A 19,277-nucleotide genomic window follows, 5' to 3' on the forward strand; every position below is an offset into this window, starting at 1 on the left:
ACGACTTTATTTTTTGAGATAATTATATTTTTGTCTCTTGGTCATTGGTAAATTCTAATTTTGGTCCTTGTAACCGATGCACATGTTTAAACCTAAGTTGAGACCATTATAATACGTGTGCTATTGGTCGTTCATATAGGAAATATTTGTATTTAAACTATTTCAAGAAATACATTACGCTGACAAACAAATTTAAGATAACATATCTATCTGTGAATTAAAAATTTAGTCACTTAATTTAACATGATCAAAAGTGCACATCTCAATCAACTGAAAGTTAAATGTGCTTTAAAATATATCATAACGACAAAAATAAGAATATGTTAATATTTGAGGGACCAAAAAAGCAAATTTTCCTTTGCTCGTAGTTTAAACTTTGCTAAATGCTGCGGCCATCCTGTTTTTCAGTCTTCTTCTAAAAGCTGATCAGCAACGTTGAGACGCCATAAAAGGCCAGAAGGGAATGCTATTATCGGAATCACGATCATCGTCTTCTATGAACCTGAATTCATGATTTCCATAGGCGGCTGAAGAATAACTCGGCATTTTCTGTGCTTGTGAATGATGAACCCATGAGCCACCGTTTATCATGTGCTGAGTATGATCCATTCCGCCACCGTTTGCGGTGGCCGCCGCCGCATTGGCTCTCCTCTCTTCTTTCTTGAAACGGATTCCGCACGCATTGCAAAGTGACTGCACATTGTTCAATATTATACTCCATTAGAGAATGAAAATATATTCATTATTCTTTACATCACCAAATTAAATTAATTAACTTATATAGACTAACAATACAAATTCACTTTACATTATTAGTATATCTTTATACTTGCAACCAATGGTTTAAAATCTTTTGCATGTTACCAAAACATGTTTATTACATATAGTTAACTCCAATTGATTTTCAAATGACTTGATTGTATAAAAAATGTAATTGTTAAGCTTCAAATATATTTACCTTGGGGCCTCTAGGACCATTTCTCCACAAAGGTGTTGAAGTGGTGTCACAATTAGCACATCGGCGAGCAACAAGAGGATCAGCCCCGCCTGAGTTAGTGTTGCCATTGCTACTGCCGCGACTGGACTTGTGATTTTTGGGCTGTAAAATATTCCAGCATTTGGACATGTAAGAATTAGAGCGACGTTCATTAGACTGAAGTCGCTTTTCATTATTGTCATTGCTGGTACTAAGACGAGTGGAAGGTGTCCCTAATGAAAGTGTACAATCCACTGAATTAGATGATGTTGAAGAAGCAAACGAATACGTGTTTTGATCAGAATAATTTTCTTCATAAGGAGTTGTCTGATACTGGTTATAGAGCATTGAGTAGGCAGCAGAAGTAGTACTACTATTGTTTTGATTGTAGAACATACCACAAGTGCAATGACCCCCATGACAATAAGTGCTACTGCAACTATTCATCGTGTTAGTTTTCTCAGCTCTATGAAATTAATGAATTTATAGAGTTTTAGAAGAAGTGTGAAAGAAAGCGATTGATGGGATGAAATGAATTTAGGGGAGAGAGCTTAGGCTATTTGTAGAGAACGAAAGAGAGAAATATATGAAGGAGTGGGGGCTAGTTTGTTAGCTTTATAAGCTTAGTATTAAATTGGAAAAAATACCCAGTCAGCAGGTGCAAGAATCCATGTTGTCGTCAAATGTTTTTTAAATTTTGGTTTTTGGATTATTCTTTGTTTGCAGATGAAGAGAGGGCCCCAGATTTATGTGTTAGTTAGTGAACATGTCAGAAAGAGAACAAAGAGAGGGGAAGAAGCTAAAGCAAAAGACTCAAAGTGGTCGACTGGAGAAGAGTAAAGAAACGATTTAAAGTCCGAGTAGTTCTTTAGTAGGAGTATATGATTTCTTAATACCTGAATAATACTGGCAGTTATATGATAGTTGAACTTTGAGAATTTAAATTATTTTTGGGTTAATTTAGAACACTGATTATAATGTAAATAATTTATACTATCAATGATACATGTGAACCAACCCCTTAAGCAAAATAGGCGCAAGGAGAAAAGCAATAAACCATATCAACCAACAAATCCCTTCATAACCAGTCATCCATAATTTAATATGTTATAATAGATTGTTTGCCTTATTGATTAGATAATTACTTTTATATATTATAATCAATTACTTATAATTATCTTTGTGATATTCTGATAAAGTAATTAAATATGATATGATATTGTACTTCATCAGTTAATAGGAGTAACTTTTTTGGGATAAAAACAAAAACAAAAAAAAATTAATTGGGCATGAGTCATGTAACCTGCTATCACATTTAAATAATTACACTAATGCTTACTACTACTATATAGGAGTAGTATTTTGGAGAGGAGATCTGAGAAAGATAAATTAATTGGTCAAAAGAAATACACGTGACTAGGAGGAACAGTCTTCAATGGATCTGCCTTCTCCGATCACGAGGCCACAATTCTCAAACCCAATATTGCATCCAACAACTTGTGTCGGTATCCGTATTATATATCTGCCCCGACCCTTCCCCCAACTTTTTTCCACTATCACTCCCACCCTCCCAAGGAATTGCAACACTATTATGACTGCATTTTAATCGTTTCATGGCACAATGTTTTTTTTTTCCTTGAATGTTCGATATTTATTTTGGAATCTTGATTAAATTGAATTCGCGTTGCATAAAACCTATTAAAGGAAAAGGCTTTCCATGTTAGAATATTTATGGCACTATCAATTCGGCGAATGCTACCTCACATAATTGCAAGTAGTCGATGTAGAAATACCCTTAATAACTTGACACCCTTTGAAAAAATAAATTTAACTTAAAACAGATATATATAGTATTATTACATTATATTAAGAGCAGTGGCGGATGCACATAGGAAGTTGTGGGTGCTTAAGCACCCATTAACTTTGACCATATTAATAAATTTATATAGGCAACTTTACAAATATTTAGATAAATATTGAGCGAGCACTAATAAGTAAATTCATTTTTCCTCTTTTTTTGAAGTTTTTATCGGCGAGCACCCATAAATTTAAAATCCTGGATCCGCCACTGATTAAGAGTGTTCTCTAACCGTCATATTCCAAACACTGTCACAAGTAAACATTGTCGTTTTGCCTTAGTCCTTTAATCAGGTGGATGCATGCCAATGATATTAGCTAGCTAGGAACTAATCCAAGTCTAAACCGTTCCCAAGCCAAATAATTAATTACACTTTCCAATCTAAGTGCAAATATCTCATTCCTCAATTCGTCTAACATCCTTAGATAATGTTACTGAACCTTCTCTACGATTTAATTAATCAGATCAAATTCTAAATGTCTATCGGAATTAATCTATTTTATGTGATGTGACCCCGTACTTGAGGTTTGGTGAGTTTAATTTTTAGGGGTTATTTTGTGTCTCATACAACTGACACTAGTTATATGAGGCATCTTTTTGGTCTCACATTTTTGTGGACCCAGATTTTTTTGGACCCAGAAGTGTAAGACGGAGTTAGGTATCCATTCCGAGGTAGGTAATTCAACAAATCCATCGAAGCAGATATCGAAGTGATACTGATAAGAGTAAGTGTGCCTAATAGTCTGATTTACACCATTCCTCCTTTCATATCTAATTAGGTACACATCACAAGAACAAGCAGTACTTTCAGGCATTGCATGTCCATAATATATCAGTACTAGTCAGTAGCCGTACCCTGGATTCACGTGAACTGATTGAATCTATCTATATATTGTGCAGCTAGCTAATCTTATTCTTTCGTCATTGGTCTGACTCCAAGTTCCGACATTGATTTAATTTTACACAAGCCAGTAATTTGTCAAATCATATTATCACAAGAATATTCAAAAAATTAATACGTAACCATAATAATATAATCAGCATTTGAATATGTAAATTTGGATGGTGCAAAATAGACTGAAAACTCTCAACTTTCATTAAGTAAGTAGTGATACAATGGTAAGTTGAGTTCAAAAATATTAGTAATGTTTCAATTTGTTGGAAGCAAATTAGAATCAGGAGTAAGAAACTCCTAAAAGGATGGATTTAAAAATATAATTAATAATAGTACGTCGGCTTCATTTAGTTAAAGTATTAAATTTGGGTATGGTGGATGGTAGACAAAAAGCGATGGAGTAATGCCTGAAGGCAATCATCAAAGCAACAATGTTCTTTCATCAGAAGTTAAGAGAGAAAATCTTTGACTCGGGAAGATGCAAACTTAGAATGGTGAAAAAGGGAAGAAAACAAAAAAGAAAAGGTGTTCAATCGTAGTACTAGATCTCCTTTTTTTTCTTTTATTTAAATAAAAAAAATAATACTCAAAACAATATGGAGATTTGGTGAGTATAGGGAACAGGAAAGAACAAAGGGGACCCCACGAGTCTTATGTACTCAATGATGATATATATGAATGATGATGGGGTCCAAAGCCGAAACGAACAAACAAAACTCCCCACTGGATTCGATTACAAGATTCAAAAAAGAGAATAATAAGATGTTCTTGAGATTGGCGTCCCCTTTTGTTCGACAAACGGGAAGACCAGACCAAACTTCCCGATTCGCTTTCCAAAATATGCTCTTTATACCCCCATTTCTTTCTTTGATTTGCCCGATATTCTATCTCTACGCTACACTATGAACATTGCATTGCATAACTCACATATCATATATTTATTGGTTTAGAGTAAATACCTAAATAACGAGAATAAGTTCATAACTCTAATTTATCATGAGGTTTGATTACCCATTAACCGTGTGGACAAAACTTTTTTTGTCACATAAAAATAATTGCAAAAATTGTCGTCCTAATAAGTGTAATTTATAATTCAAGGCAAGTCATGTTCTACATTAAGAGATTAAGATACTGTATGCGGTCGAAATCGGAGAATTCGACTCTGAGGCTACTGTGTCACTTCAGCCCGGCCTCGAGGGGCTCAAAGTGGAACTTGAGGGCGGATGATGATAGGCTATAGTTACGTATTTTAGTCGATTATTACACTCTAATTTACTGCACTTTAGTTGAGTTTGCACTTTAATCGCTCGTGTTTTGTACTAATTGTGTATTTTATGCCTTATAAGAGTGATTTCGAGCTATATAGATGTTATGGAATGAATTCAAGTGATTTGGAGCTTTGAAGTCTGAGTAAAAGCCCGAGGAATTAAGCCGGGATCGTGTTCAGGGGTCAAATTTGATAGTTAAGAACAAACGAAGACTCGAGTAGGCATATTGCGCACTGTCTAGTAAAATAGACATAACTCTTTGATCCGATCTCCATTTGGGCTATAAAATATATGGTTGAAAAACTAACTCAAAGGGCTACAACTTTCATGTTTTACGTTATTCCAAATTCCAAACAGAACAAGGTGAAAAATGCGGTCAAAACCTCGACAGCGGACCTGGACGCGGACTGAGGCAGTGCACTGGGAAAATACCGCGCCCGGACCGCGACCGCGAGCGTCCACACCTGAAAAATTATCCTTTTTTGCGTAGGAGAAGGTATAATTATTTGGGCCCGACCCTACATGGTATATATACATGGAAAACGGTATTTTGAGCAGGTTGGACACGCTTTTGACACAGATTCGACCTAAGGAGGCAGAGACACAATAGGAGCAAGGCGGGGAATTTTTCTACAAGTTTTTCCTTCCACTTCCTATTTTTTCATTGTTGGTTATGATTTTTAGTATTGTAGTTTTACATACTATTATGAATAGCTAATTTTTTATCTAGGGTTTTGATGGAACCTTTTGTAGGATAAATTCTTGTTATGTTTTTATATCATTGAGCCGCTAGATTTCTCTACTTGTTCAACTACGTGGTTATTGTTGTTGATTGAACGGCCATCGATTGACTGTGCCTATTTATTATCTGTTGCTTGAGAAAGGATATATATTTAGGTAGTTGTTGAACAACGTCACTCCTAACGTATGTAAGAAATCAATACAGTGGGTTTAAAGGCAGGTTTAGAAATAACAAAGCCTTGATGTGGTCATAATGAGCGGTTAGATAAAGCCAACTAGCGTAGTTCGAGAGAATATGTCTAGTAAATTGTTTTAGTTGCTCGAGAGAGAATTACGGCACCAAAAGTACTCACGATCAGCAGAGAATACATTGGCGAAATTGTGGGGAACATAGCTAGAAGGATTCCGACATTTGGGAAAATCATAACTCTAGACCTCCTTAATTTAGTCTCCAACCCTTTGTCTCGTTAGTTCATAATTTTACCGTTTTGTAGTATTTGCTAGTTAATTAGTTAGAAATATAAATCTCAATCTTTATAATTTAGAAAATTGTTCAAACTTGTCTTCTTAGTGATATTAAACAGATATAGCTAAGCCTTAGTTCTCTGTGGGATTCGACTCCGGACTTATAGACCAGATTATATTTGCAGCGACCGCTTATCCTTTCTAGGACTAGAGTTGAGCGTGATCAAATTTTGGCGCCGTTGCCGAGGAACTGACGGTGTAGTTGTAGCTGTATATATTGCTAGGGTTCAAGTTTGAACTTTAATTTTATTTTTTTTTGTTTTGTTTTTTTATAACTGTTGATTTGAGAAACATGACATCTTGGAATTATGGGAATTTAGGTGTAGATAATTCTACTATTGATCTCCATACATATTGTGAAGGAAATCACCCGTGAAAAAAATTTTAAAACGTTCCTGAGAGCGAGTTATGTGCACCAACTCAATCTTATTTGTGGAATGTGTGTGATGTGTGTGGTGGTAAAAATGGTCACTTTTATGGTCGTGCTTATATTTCTTATCTTCCCCCAACCCCTTACTATGATGGTTCTACCTTTTCTTGTGAAGTTAACAGGAACAAAGAACCTGGGGATGCAGACCTAAATGAGATCAAGGATATGTTAAAGTGCATTCTGAAATAAAATAATGAAAAACAATTGCAGATAGAAAGGCAAGAGGCAACTATTTGCAAGTTGGAGGCTCAATTGAGTCAAGTGGTTGGAGCTTTTAATGCTCAACAAGCCAATATTGAGGATAGTAGCCAAGAAGAGCATGAATGTGAGGTGTTAATTGGGGAGGTCAGAGTAGAACATCAACAACCTAGCCAACTACAATTTGAGGATGTCAATGTTGAAGAGGTGAGACTAGAGCCAGCCGAGGAATTTGAGGACATAAATTTTGTTGACTCTAGTATCATTGATGTTGAGGATGTTGAAAGTCCTGAAGTTCATGTGTTTGAGCGTATTGGTCCACACTCCAAGTATTTTTCCACATTATGTTTGGATGATGATATGGAAATAGAGTCATCCGGACCAATTGAAGAGTCAAGGAATGAGGAACAAGGTGCATATATTCTGGAATTCTTTTTGCCAGAAAGTCAGGATTACATACCTCATACAAAGGCCAAGGAGTGCAGAATACTACATTATTTCCTTGGGCTAGTTAGATTCATTCCATCGCCCCATGACCATAATCATAACCTTGAATCAAAACCTGGGGTTCAATTCATAAGCTCGAAGTGGAGGCAAAAAGTGATTCACGTCGTGCTGCAACGTTAAATCAAGAGCTTGTTGGGAGGCAACCCAGCTTTATTTTATTTTTTTAATTTAGTTTATTTTTTTATTAATATTATTGTATTATTCTTGTANTACAAGCCTTACCCATTTGTTTGAATTAACCATCTATTTGAACCATTGTAACCTCTCATGAGCACTTGAATTATTATGAACAATGCAAAAGTTAAAGTGTGGGGTGGTTGGTTTGGCTTTTGAGTGGAACTAATGAAATAAGGAGAAAGGTGCATTGTTTTGAAAAAGTAAGAGTCACATGAATTGAAAAGAAAAAAAAATAGTTGTATTGCTGTGAAAATATTCTGTAATAGTGGTGACTCTTGATATAATTGTGCTTAAAGAAGTGGGGGGCTAATATATATTGATGTGAAGGTGGAGTTATGGTTTGACATAAGTATGGGGTTTTAAATGTTAAAGTATATGTATTAAAGTGCTTAGGGAGGTGTAGTCACTCTTATATCTAAATGTATCATACCCGTCCCGCAGCCTACATTACAACCAAATAAAGTCCTACTTGATCTTAGACTGAATGAGCTCGATTAGTAGAGTAGTACACTACGGGCAAGCCTATGGTGCATCTTTTGTGGCATATGAATGTTATTACTGAGAGTGAGTGAATTCTTTCTATCTTGTGTTCCTAAATGTTCTTAAATTTTATTGTGTGGGACTACTCTCATTGGTTGTGTGAGGGCACTTGATTCATGAAGGAAAGGTAATGTCATTGACCTTTATGTTAGAGTAAGTGGGCGAGTGATAATGTGTGGTACTTGTGAGTCAAATCTTGAGGTTATGATGTTACGCTTTTGTGCTTAATTTATTTTAAATATTCTTGGCATAATGAATTAGGAGAGTTGTTTAAAAAGGTCGTGTCTATATAAAGTGAAGTTTGATTGCTCGAGGACGAGCAATGGTTTAAGTGTGGGGTGTTGATGTTAGGCTAGAAACCCGTGTTTTAGCCGTAGTATTACATTCCAATGACTGCATTTTTACGTGCGTTTGAGTTCAAATGATAGTGAATTGAACTTGTACGTGTTTTATGCCTTACAGGAAGTGATCTTGAGCTCAAAAGTTAATTTGGAGCTAAATTGATCAATTTGGAGCTTTGAAGTATGAGTAAAAGCCCAATACATTAAGTCGGGATCGTGTTCGGAGGTCGTGTACCAAGTCCGGATGATAAAAGAGGACGAAATAAGTTCACTCTGAGAAAATAACACTGCCGCGCCGCATGGGGCGCCACAAGGCGCGGCGCAGCAGTGTAAAATGGTGCCTGACTTGAAAATATGAAGCTACAGCTAAAATGCACTACCACGCGGCATGGTGCGGCGCAGCCTGCGGCGCGGCTGTTCAACTTTTACAGAGCGAAGTCCTAGTTCGCGCAGGAAAGGGTTTTTTCGTCTAGGCCCGACCCTACTTGGTATAAATACATGTAAAAATGCTATTTTGAGGAGGAGACACTACTTTAGGTATAGATAACACCCTTGGAGGCAAGAACACTCTAGGAGCAAGGAGGAAGATATAACTACAAGTTTTTCTCCTTCCTCTTCCTATTTTTCATTGTTGGTTATGATTTTGAGTATTGTCTTTTCACATACTATTATGAATAGCTAATTCGTTTTCTAGGGTTTTGATGGAACCTTTTGGGGATGAATTGGTTGTTATTTTAATATAGTTTTGAGTTAGTTGTTAATCTCTATTTGTTCAACTACGTTTTGATTTTGGTTAATTGAAAGGATCCTCAATTAGCCGTTCCTATTTATTATGTATCTGCTTGAGAGAGAGTGCATATTTAGGTAGTTGTTTGAACAACATCACTCCCGGAGTATAGGCGAGAGTCATAACCGAGGGTTTAGAGGTTGGATTAGAGATAACGATACCTCGGGTGCGATCTAAGTGAACTGTAATGTGAATCTAGCTAGCGTAGCTTGAGAGAGTGCGTCTAGTAAATTATCATAATTGCTTGAGAGAGATTTATGATAGCTGGAGAGTTCATGATTGATAGAGGCAACTAAGTCAAAGCTATAAGAAACAATACAACTAATGAAAACAACAATTGGGGAAATCATAACTCTAGACCTCCTTAATTTAGTCTCCAAACCTTTGTCTCGCTAGTTGATAATTTTATCGTTTTATAGTATTTGTTGTTTAATTAGTTAGATATAAAAATCTTAATATTATAATTTAGAAATTGTTCAAACTTGTCTTCTTTGCGATACTGAACAATTACAGCGAAACCTTAGTTCTCTGTGGGATTCGACTCCGGACTTTTAGACCGGATTATGTTTGCAGCGACCGCTTATCCTTTTTAGGACTAGAGTTGGGCATGATCAAATTTTGGTGCCGTTGCCGGGGAACTAACGGTGTAGTTGTAGCTGTATATATTGCTAGGGTTTAAGTTTGAACTTTTATTTTGTGTTGTTTTCTCTTGGTATTTTTTTTTTTTTATAACTGTTGATTTGAGAAACATGACATCTTGGAATTATGGGAATTTAGGTGTAGATAATTCTACTATTGATCTCCATACATTTTGTAAAGGAAATCACCCATGGCAAAATTTTCAAAACGTTCCTGAGAGCGAGTTATGTGCACCAACTCAATCTTATTTGTGGAATGTGTGTGATGTGTGTGGTGGTAAAAATGGTCACCTTCATGGTTGTGCTTATATTTCTTATTTCCCCCAACCCCTTACTATGATGGTTCTACCTTTTCTTGTGAAGTTAATAGGAACAAAGAACCTGGGAATGCGGACCTAAAGGAGATCAAGGATATGCTAAAGTGTCTTCTGGAAAAAAACAATGAGAAACAATTGCACATAGAAAGGCAAGAGGCAACTATTCGCAAGTTGGAGGCTCAATTGAGTCAAGTGGTTGGAGCTTTTAATGCTCAACAAGCCAATATTGAGGATAGCAGCCAAGAAGAGCATAAATTTGAGGTGTTAATTGGGGAGGTCAGAGTAGAACATCAACAACCTAGCCAACTACAATTTGAGGATGTCAATGTTGAAAAAGTGAGACTAGAGCCAACCAAGGACTTTGAGGACATAAATTTTGTTGACTCTAGTATCATTGATGTTGAGGATGTTGAAAGTCCTGAAGTTCATGTGTTTGAGCGTATTGGTCCACACTCCAAGTATTTTTCCACATTATGTTTGGATGATGATATGGAAATAGAGTCATCCGGACCAATTGAAGAGTCAAGGAATGAGGAACAAGGTGCATATATTCTGGAATTCTTTTTGCCAGAAAGTCAGGATTACATACCTCATACAAAGGCCAAGGAGTGCAGAATACTACATTATTTCCTTGGGCTAGTTAGATTCATTCCATCGCCCCATGACCATAATCATAACCTTGAATCAAAACCTGGGGTTCAATTCATAAGCTCGAAGTGGAGGCAAAAAGTGATTCACGTCGTGCTGCAACGTTAAATCAAGAGCTTGTTGGGAGGCAACCCAGCTTTATTTTATTTTTTTAATTTAGTTTATTTTTTTATTAATATTATTGTATTATTCTTGTAGTGTCGATTTTTTATTTTTAGGATCATGGAACGCAAAGCCATTGGAAGGATGCAACAGCAAACCAGATGGTTGGAACTAAGTGTGAGGTACCCGCACGAAGGACCAGGCCTGGGAGAAGTCTGAGTACCCCATGAGATGCTAGTGCTTCAGCCTTTGGCCTACCAGGGAGTTCCTTTTATCCTCTTGTATGTATGGACGTGCATTGGGGACAATGCACAATTTAAAGTGTGGGGTGAGGAGATTGTCTAGGTGACTTTCTATGCTATTTTAGTTGTGTTAGTTTAGTTGAATAATTTTTTTTTAAATAGAAAAGATTGGACTTTTCCCGACGATGGATCTATTAGACAATTTTCTTGAGGGATTTAAGCCTAAAGAAAAAAATCTTTTGTTAGGTAGTGTAGCAATTCCCCCTTGGTTTTTCTTTGTGCCGCGGTTCTTTTCCAAAGGTTTTATTTTATTTGAATCGGGTGTAGTTAGTTTTATTTTTTTTAGGAGTAGGAACTAGTGTGAGATGAATTGAATTGCAGCGATATCTCTTAACTTTGTTATGCCTTGAGAATAGTAAGTACTCTGGTTGTGACGCTTAGGCTCAGTTTTGACTCTTGTATAAGTACCTTAAATTGTATGATCTTAACTTTGCTTAACTACTTTGACTAGAGTGTCTGGATGAAACCAATCCTGAGTGAGTTATGTGCCATGTGTGTGTGAGGTTTGGGTATTATTCTGTGTATTGCATTTGATGCCTAGAGCTTGCCCCGCGTGTTTGCAAAGCGAAATAGTAGTTTTTTTCAGTCTTGGAAGTGATATAGGCGTTTCTTTGTTGAGCCAGATATGTATATTTTACCCGCTTAATTGTTATGTATCGTAGTTAACCCCTTTGAGCCTATAATCCTGTTTCTTTGGCAACCACATTATAAGCCTTACCCATTTGTTTGAATTAACCATTTATTTGAACCATTGTAACTTCTCATGACCACTTGGATCGTTTATGAACTGTGTACAAGTTAAAGTGTAGGGTGGCTGGTTTGGCTTTTGAGTGGAACTAATGAAATAAGGAGAAAGGTGTACTATTTTGAAAAAGTAAGAGCCACTTGAATTGAAAAAAAAATAGTTGTATTGCTGTAGAAAAAAATATTCCTTGATAAGTGGTGACTCTTGATGTAATTGTGCTTAAAGAAGTATGGGGTAATATACATTGAGGTGAAGGTGGAGTTTGGTTTGACACAAGTATGGGGTTTGAATGTTAAAGTATATATATTAAAATGCTTAGGGAGGTGTAGTCACTTTTATATCTAAATGTATCCTACCCGTCCCGCGGCCTACATTACAACCAAATAAAGTCCTACTTGATCCTAGACTGAATGAGCTCGATTAGTAGAGTAGTACACTACGGGCAAGCCTATGGTGCATCTTTTGTGGTATATGAATGTTATTTCTGAGAGTGAGTGAATTCTTTCTATCTTGAGTTCCTAAGTGTTCTTAAATTTTATTGTGTGGAACTACTCTATTTTGTTGTGTGAGGGCACTTGATTCATGAAGGAGAGGTAATGCCAGTGACCTCTATGCTAGAGTAAGTGGGTGAGTTGTGAATAATGCGTGGTACTTGCGAGTCAAATCTTGAGGTGAAGATGTTACACTTTTGTGCTTAGTCTATTTTAAGTATTCTTGGTGTGACGAGTTAGGAGAATTGTTTAAAAAGGTCGTGTCTATATAAAGTGTAGTTTGATTGGTCGAGGACGATCAATGGTTTAAGTGTGGGGTGTTGATGATAGGCTATAATTACGTATTTTAGTCGATTATTACACTCTAATTTACTGCACTTTAGTTGAGTTTGCGCTTTAATCGCTAGTGTTTTGCACTAATTGTGTGTTTTATGCCTTGTAGGAGTGATTTCGAGCTATATAGATGTAATTGAATGAATTCAAGTGATTTGGAGCTTTGAAGTCTGAGTAAAAGCCCAAGGAATTAAGCGGGGATCGTGTTCAGGGGTCAAATTTGATAGTTAAGAACAAACGAAGACTCGAGTAGGCATATTGTGTACCGTCTAGTAAAATAGATATAACTCTTTGCTCCGAACTCCATTTGGGCTATATAATACATGGTTGGATAGCTAACTCAAAGAGCTACAACTTTAAAGTTTTACGTTTGTCCAAATTCGAAATAAATCAGGGTGAAAAGCTCGGTCGAAACTGCAACAGAGGACCTGGACGCGGACTGAGGCAGTGCACTGGAAAAATACCACGCCCGGACCGCGACCGCGAGCGTCCAGACCTGAAAAATTATCCTTTTTCGCGTAGGAGAAGGTATAATTGTTTGGTCCCGACCCTACTTGGTATATATACATGAAAAAATGGTATTTTGAGCAGGTTGGACACGCTTTTGACACAGATTCGACCTAAGGAGGCAGAGACACAATAGGAGCAAGGCGGGGAATTCTTCTACGAGTTTTTCCTTCCTCTTCCTATTTTTTCATTGTTGGTTATGACTTTTAGTATTGTAGTTTTGCATACTATTATGAATAGCTAATTTGTTATCTAGGATTTTGATGGAACCTTTTGTAGATAAATTCTTGTTATATTTTTATATAATTGAGTCGTTGGATTTCTCTACTTGTTCAACTACGTGTTTATTGTTGTTGATTGAATGGTCATCGATTGACTGTGCCTATTTATTATGTGTTGCTTGAGAAAGGATACATATTTAGGTGGTTGTTGAACAACTTCACTCCTAACGTATGTGAGAAATCAATACAGTGGGTTTAAAGGCAGGTTTAGAAATAACAAAGCCTTGACGTGGTCATATGAGCGGTTAGATAAAGCCAACTAGCGTAGTTCGAGAGAATATGTCTAGTAAATTGTTGAGTTGCTCGAGATAGAATTACGACACCTAATGTGCTCACGATCACTAGAGAATACATTGGCGAAATTGTGGGGAACATAGCTAGAAGGATTCCAACAATTGGGGAAATTATAACTCTAGACCTACTTAATTTAGTCTCCAACCCTTTGTCTCGTTATTTGATAATTTTATCATTTTGTAGTATTTGCTAGTTAATTAGGTAGAAATATAAATCTCAATCTATATAATTTAGAAAATTGTTCAAACTTGTCTTCTTAGTGATATTAAACAGATATAGCTAAGCCTTAGTTCTCTGTGGGATTCGACTCCGGACTTATAGACCGGATTATATTTGCAGCGACCGTTTATCCTTTTTAGGACTAGAGTTGGGCGTGATCAGCGGACCCCGAATGGCTCCCCTCGAGGGGCACATCGAAGGTCGATCTCGGAGCGGCACGAGTCGGTGGTCGTCATGGAAAGGCGGGAAACCCCCGAGGGCACACGATGAGGGCTGACAGAATCTGCAAGAATAGTACACATCCGCACTAAGCCATTATACAGCTGTACTAGTAGCATTTATTCGTCATTTATTAGACATGTACTATGTTGGGATTCAACCCTCCTATATAAAGGGGACCTTTGTCATTTTGTAAAGCACCTTGATATTGAATATAACACAACATTCTCTGCCCTCTTTGCTAACACGATTGCTCTACACTTTTATTGCTTATTTTTACATTGTCCATCATTTATTGCTCATTATTAATCATAAAAGACCATCTTTAAAGCCCTCATTATCATTGATTCTTTGTCAATAGTTCACCGTTATTAACCCCATCTAGACCACGAGGTCCCGCTTCAGCCAGCTCGAGGCCCAGCTTTATGACCCCATTGGTTTGCACAGCTTATTCTCTTTATTTATACCTAGCATCTATTGCTTAACAACTAGTATTAAAATAAATCACGTATTTTTAGAATCACAAAATCAAATATAATTGTAGTTACCATTTTCAAGGTAAACGGATACAGTATAATTGTAGTTCTTTTACATTATGGGTGTAAAATATTAAGTTAAATCCTCTCACCATACCTATATTTTATATGTAAATGTAAATGCAATCTGTTAAATGAAACTCAGGGATTTGCTTAATCATGGAAGCCAAACCCCCCACGAACAGTAACACCACCCATAATTCTCACAATCTTTGAGAATGACAAATATGCTCACGCTTCCTCATACATTAACATTATACAAGGACAATGATGTTACGTGGCTCCTTTGATTTTATGGGTCCCAGCTGGCTTCTTTTCAAATATTTCCCTAATTATAATCGTATCTTATCCAACTTTTGATGTTCAACTATATTACAAAAAATCAATCTTTGTATATAACATTTCAATTTGTAATATAGTTACTATTATCTATTTAGGAGTCAAAAGATTTCTCTTAGATCACAACTTTTGGAAATTTAAATAGTTTAAATTATTAATTATTATAACTTGTAATGTTTTTTTATGTAGTTCAAATTATGAAATTCAAGTACACATTGAAAATTAAGCGGTCTGATTCTCGCACTCCAAGCACTGGCTTATGAAATCCAATGAGGAAGAATGCACAAAAATATAAAAATTTCACATTATCAATATATTATGTCAAATATATTTATCTTTTGTGCGATTTTATTGTGCAAAATTTTGTTTTAACTACTCATCATCCTTATACATTATCATGTGCCATGCGTGGCAATTATGGTTCCGATATAACCCATCACGTGCCATGCGTAAATTATCTTTGAATCCCCCGTCGCCCTTCGATTTGCATGCATGCATTTGTCCAACTATCCATGCAAATAATCTAAGCAAAAGCGCACACACAAAATCTGTATATTATAAAGATTTTGAATACCAAGATTCAAATCTTCTATTGAATACTACATATACTACTTTATGCTACAAACGACGAAAAGCTAAGAACAGTGTCGAACTTCTAAAAAAGAAGAGAAGTATATATTATATTGAAAAAACAATTAAAACAAAAACAAAAAGGAAAAGAAAACATTCCTCAAAAGCAACGAGATACAACTGGAATGAATCTCACTTACTCCAGTTTGCAGTCTCTCTTTTTAGCTTTCTCTGTCTAATTGGACTAAGTTTTGGATTGGTCTATGGATGGAGTAAAGAAAAAGAAAGTGATCTAAAGAGAGAAACCCTTGATAAGCCAACCTATGGAAAGTTAAGTTTCTGGTCAACATTGTGTGAGTTGTTATGTTCATTCCTTTCCTCTAAAGAATAAATACTGTAGCCTCTTATTGTCTCCTATAAGGGGGTCTAGCCTTGTAGCCAAAGAAAACTTGGATTTCTCCCTTCTACCTTTTATTTTTATTTTTATTTTTTTCTCTATTCGATAACCGTATTGAAATCTTAATTAATTTGAATTCGTATTGTGCAAGCTCTTTTAAATGAAAACGCTTTATATTAGAATTGTTTTATTTTCAAGATTCTGAACTCGAGAACTTTAGTCTGTCAATTTTAATGACGGAAAATTCTATCTCACCACAATCCTTGATTGTGCCCCAACCTTTTTCGCTCAACTCTTCACATACGTTTTGTCTGCCTCGCTGGCTAGCCCTGATATACACTGGAGTACCCTTTTTCCTGGGAACTTATATTTTTATTAGATTAAAAATCAAAGTAGTTTGTTGTCTAGTTTGGGAAGTTATATAGTAGTAGTATTACAATATTGCTATAGTTAGAAGACAGTCGTATTTTTTAATCGTAGGTAGAACTATTTAGAAAGGATAGATCAGTGTTAATTCACTTCAATTAAAAACAATCTGTGCTCTTGGACCGTTATAATTAATAGGTTAATTACAATTGAATAATTAATTTTCTTCACGATAAGAGCAAAGGAATTATGTAGCTTTGGGTACTTTGACTAATGGACTATTGTTAGTCATGAAAAAAATGTGTTTCTCAATCCGCTTTAATGATTTATAGCATGAGGCATGAAAGTTTATTGCAAAACTTAAGTCCATTTGCTTACTTATCGTGTTATTAAAGGAAAAAACATTAATGTTTTATCTCATAAAAGTAAACGTAAATTAGTTTCCTTGTGCAATAATTTGGTAAGCGAAAGAATTGGAAACCTGAATAATAAAGATAAGAAATGAAAAGAAAAGAAAAGTGAGGGTGCACCAGAAGCTGGACCAAGCCATTGAATTTAAATTTAAAGTTACATACATCGATAAAGTACAAATATATTTTACACTCGTAGAATAATTTAACTTGCTTTAGCAAATTAAATATCTTACGTAATTTTTATTTTACTAATTTCATTTGTTATGGCAGTTACTTAATTATAGATAACTTTAATGTTGAAATTTTTTTGCATCGTCAGCATATACTTCCTTTGTCTCAATTGATATTTTTTGCTTTTCGAGATTCAATTAATTTTTACCATGCATTTAGACATAATTTTTTTTAATTTTTTGAAATAAGATTTACATATTTGAAAACTACATAAAAAGTACTATAAGTCACAATAATTAATAATCTAAAATATTTAAAATGCGTATAAAAAATTACAATCAGAGAATAATTTGTTTGACTATTGAAATATGAATACCTTCACATAAATTAGGACAGAGGGAGTATAAGTTAAACTCTAATGACGTTAATTAGAGCTAATATAAGACGTAACCATCAATTCATGTGGCTAGTTTTTAGTTATTTTATGTGAATTTCTTTATCATATATATTTTCAGGTTAAAGGTGCCCGACAATCGGCATTTTAGGTGGTAATATTTTTATAAGATATGGTGATAATCACCATGAAAATCCTCTGGAAGGCATAATGACCAGAGGCATCAGCCTGAGTATTCTTGTGGTCTGTTCTTGTTATTTGTGTAGATTTGTTTGCTTTTGATCTATGTGCCTCTGCTTCATCAATTTACACACGGGCTCCTCTAGAAGTTATTAAACAATTAAACGAATGTCTGCCCAACTTTCTACGAGTGTATATATATATCATAACTTTCTTTTTAAAATTTAGTCCTCACATTAAATTTGGCTTTAGGCCACACATGTGTTTGAGCTGCTCGTTCTGATCCAAATTATGTATTTGTTTTCAAAAGTGTATATATATATATATAATTTAAGATTCAGTAAGTTTAAATGAACCCCCAACGTAGAAGCTCCAAATCCTGAATTCCCCAGTGAAACAATAACTCCATGTGTTAATTTTCCGAAATTCAATTTTATTCTGGCAATTTCTTGACCAGGGCCAGAAATGTTAGAAACTTACCAATATGTGACCATTATATGGGCCACTGTCTGGTTAGCCTAGTCGAGACCTGCGGCCCAAGCAGCGGCTTTGGTTGCTTGGGTTATGCTCAGTGTTTGATGGAGAAAAAAATCAAAAACAACCTGATTTACTCATAATTCCAAAAGTAATTACTAAAATTTAATCAATTTTTCTTGTGAAAATAAAATTTGAACAATACAGCTTAAAATCCGAAAAAATTCCAGCATAATATGCTGAAATTCGATTTTTTTACATATGGGATTCCAGTATAATGTGCTGGAGCTTCAACAAAACATGCTAGAAGTTTATACACAAAAGTTCCATAATTCAGCATATTATGCTGGAACTTTTCGTATTTCAACTAGGGTATTTTTGTCCAGATTTTATCTCCACCTTAAATAATGGCTACTTTTCGATAACTTTGCAAATAATGTCTATTTTTCGATAATCACTCGTAAAAATGACTATGTCATGCCATTTTAACGTGCTTAATAAGCAGAGCCAGGGGAATATGAAATAGGGAATAAATTCAAAAATATCTTACAATTTAAAATATTTAACCATTAATATCCACTTTCTCTTATTTATAATGGTGCCTATTAAAATAATTATCCTTTATACTTATTTCAATACATTTCTTCCATATTTTCATATTATGACACTTGATGCATATTTTTTTTCTCCTTTTCTTTTAATTTCTTTTAAATTTTTTTTCACCTTTTTTCTCCTTTTATTTTTATTTATCTTCTTTCAGTCATTTTTTTCTTCTTTTCTTTTTATCCAGTTCTAATTTCATTCAAATTTTCTTTTTTTCCTTCATATTTTTATTTTATTTTTTAAATTATTTTCTTCTGATTTTATTCACTTTTTCGACTCCTTTATTCAATGAAAAAGATAACTGATACTTTAAATCTTCGTTTACTCTCTCTTTCTTTTTTCTATACAACTGATAGAGTATACTTTATTTTCTTTGTTTTATTTTTCTCTATATTAGTTATTAGAAAATAACTTATACAGTATATCTTTGTTTAAATCGTCCTTGAAAACAACTTAAAGAGATATCTATGTATTCGCCAAAAAAAAAGTTACTTA

At 35.1% G+C, this 19,277-nt stretch overlaps 1 pseudogene; it reads right to left on the reverse strand.

The window, feature by feature from the left end:
- LOC109230466 lies at positions 210–1,536 on the reverse strand (annotated as a pseudogene).

The sequence above is a fragment of the Nicotiana attenuata genome, chromosome 7 (genome assembly GCF_001879085.1).
Source record: "Nicotiana attenuata strain UT chromosome 7, NIATTr2, whole genome shotgun sequence".
In the NCBI taxonomy this organism is placed as follows: Eukaryota; Viridiplantae; Streptophyta; class Magnoliopsida; order Solanales; family Solanaceae; genus Nicotiana; species Nicotiana attenuata.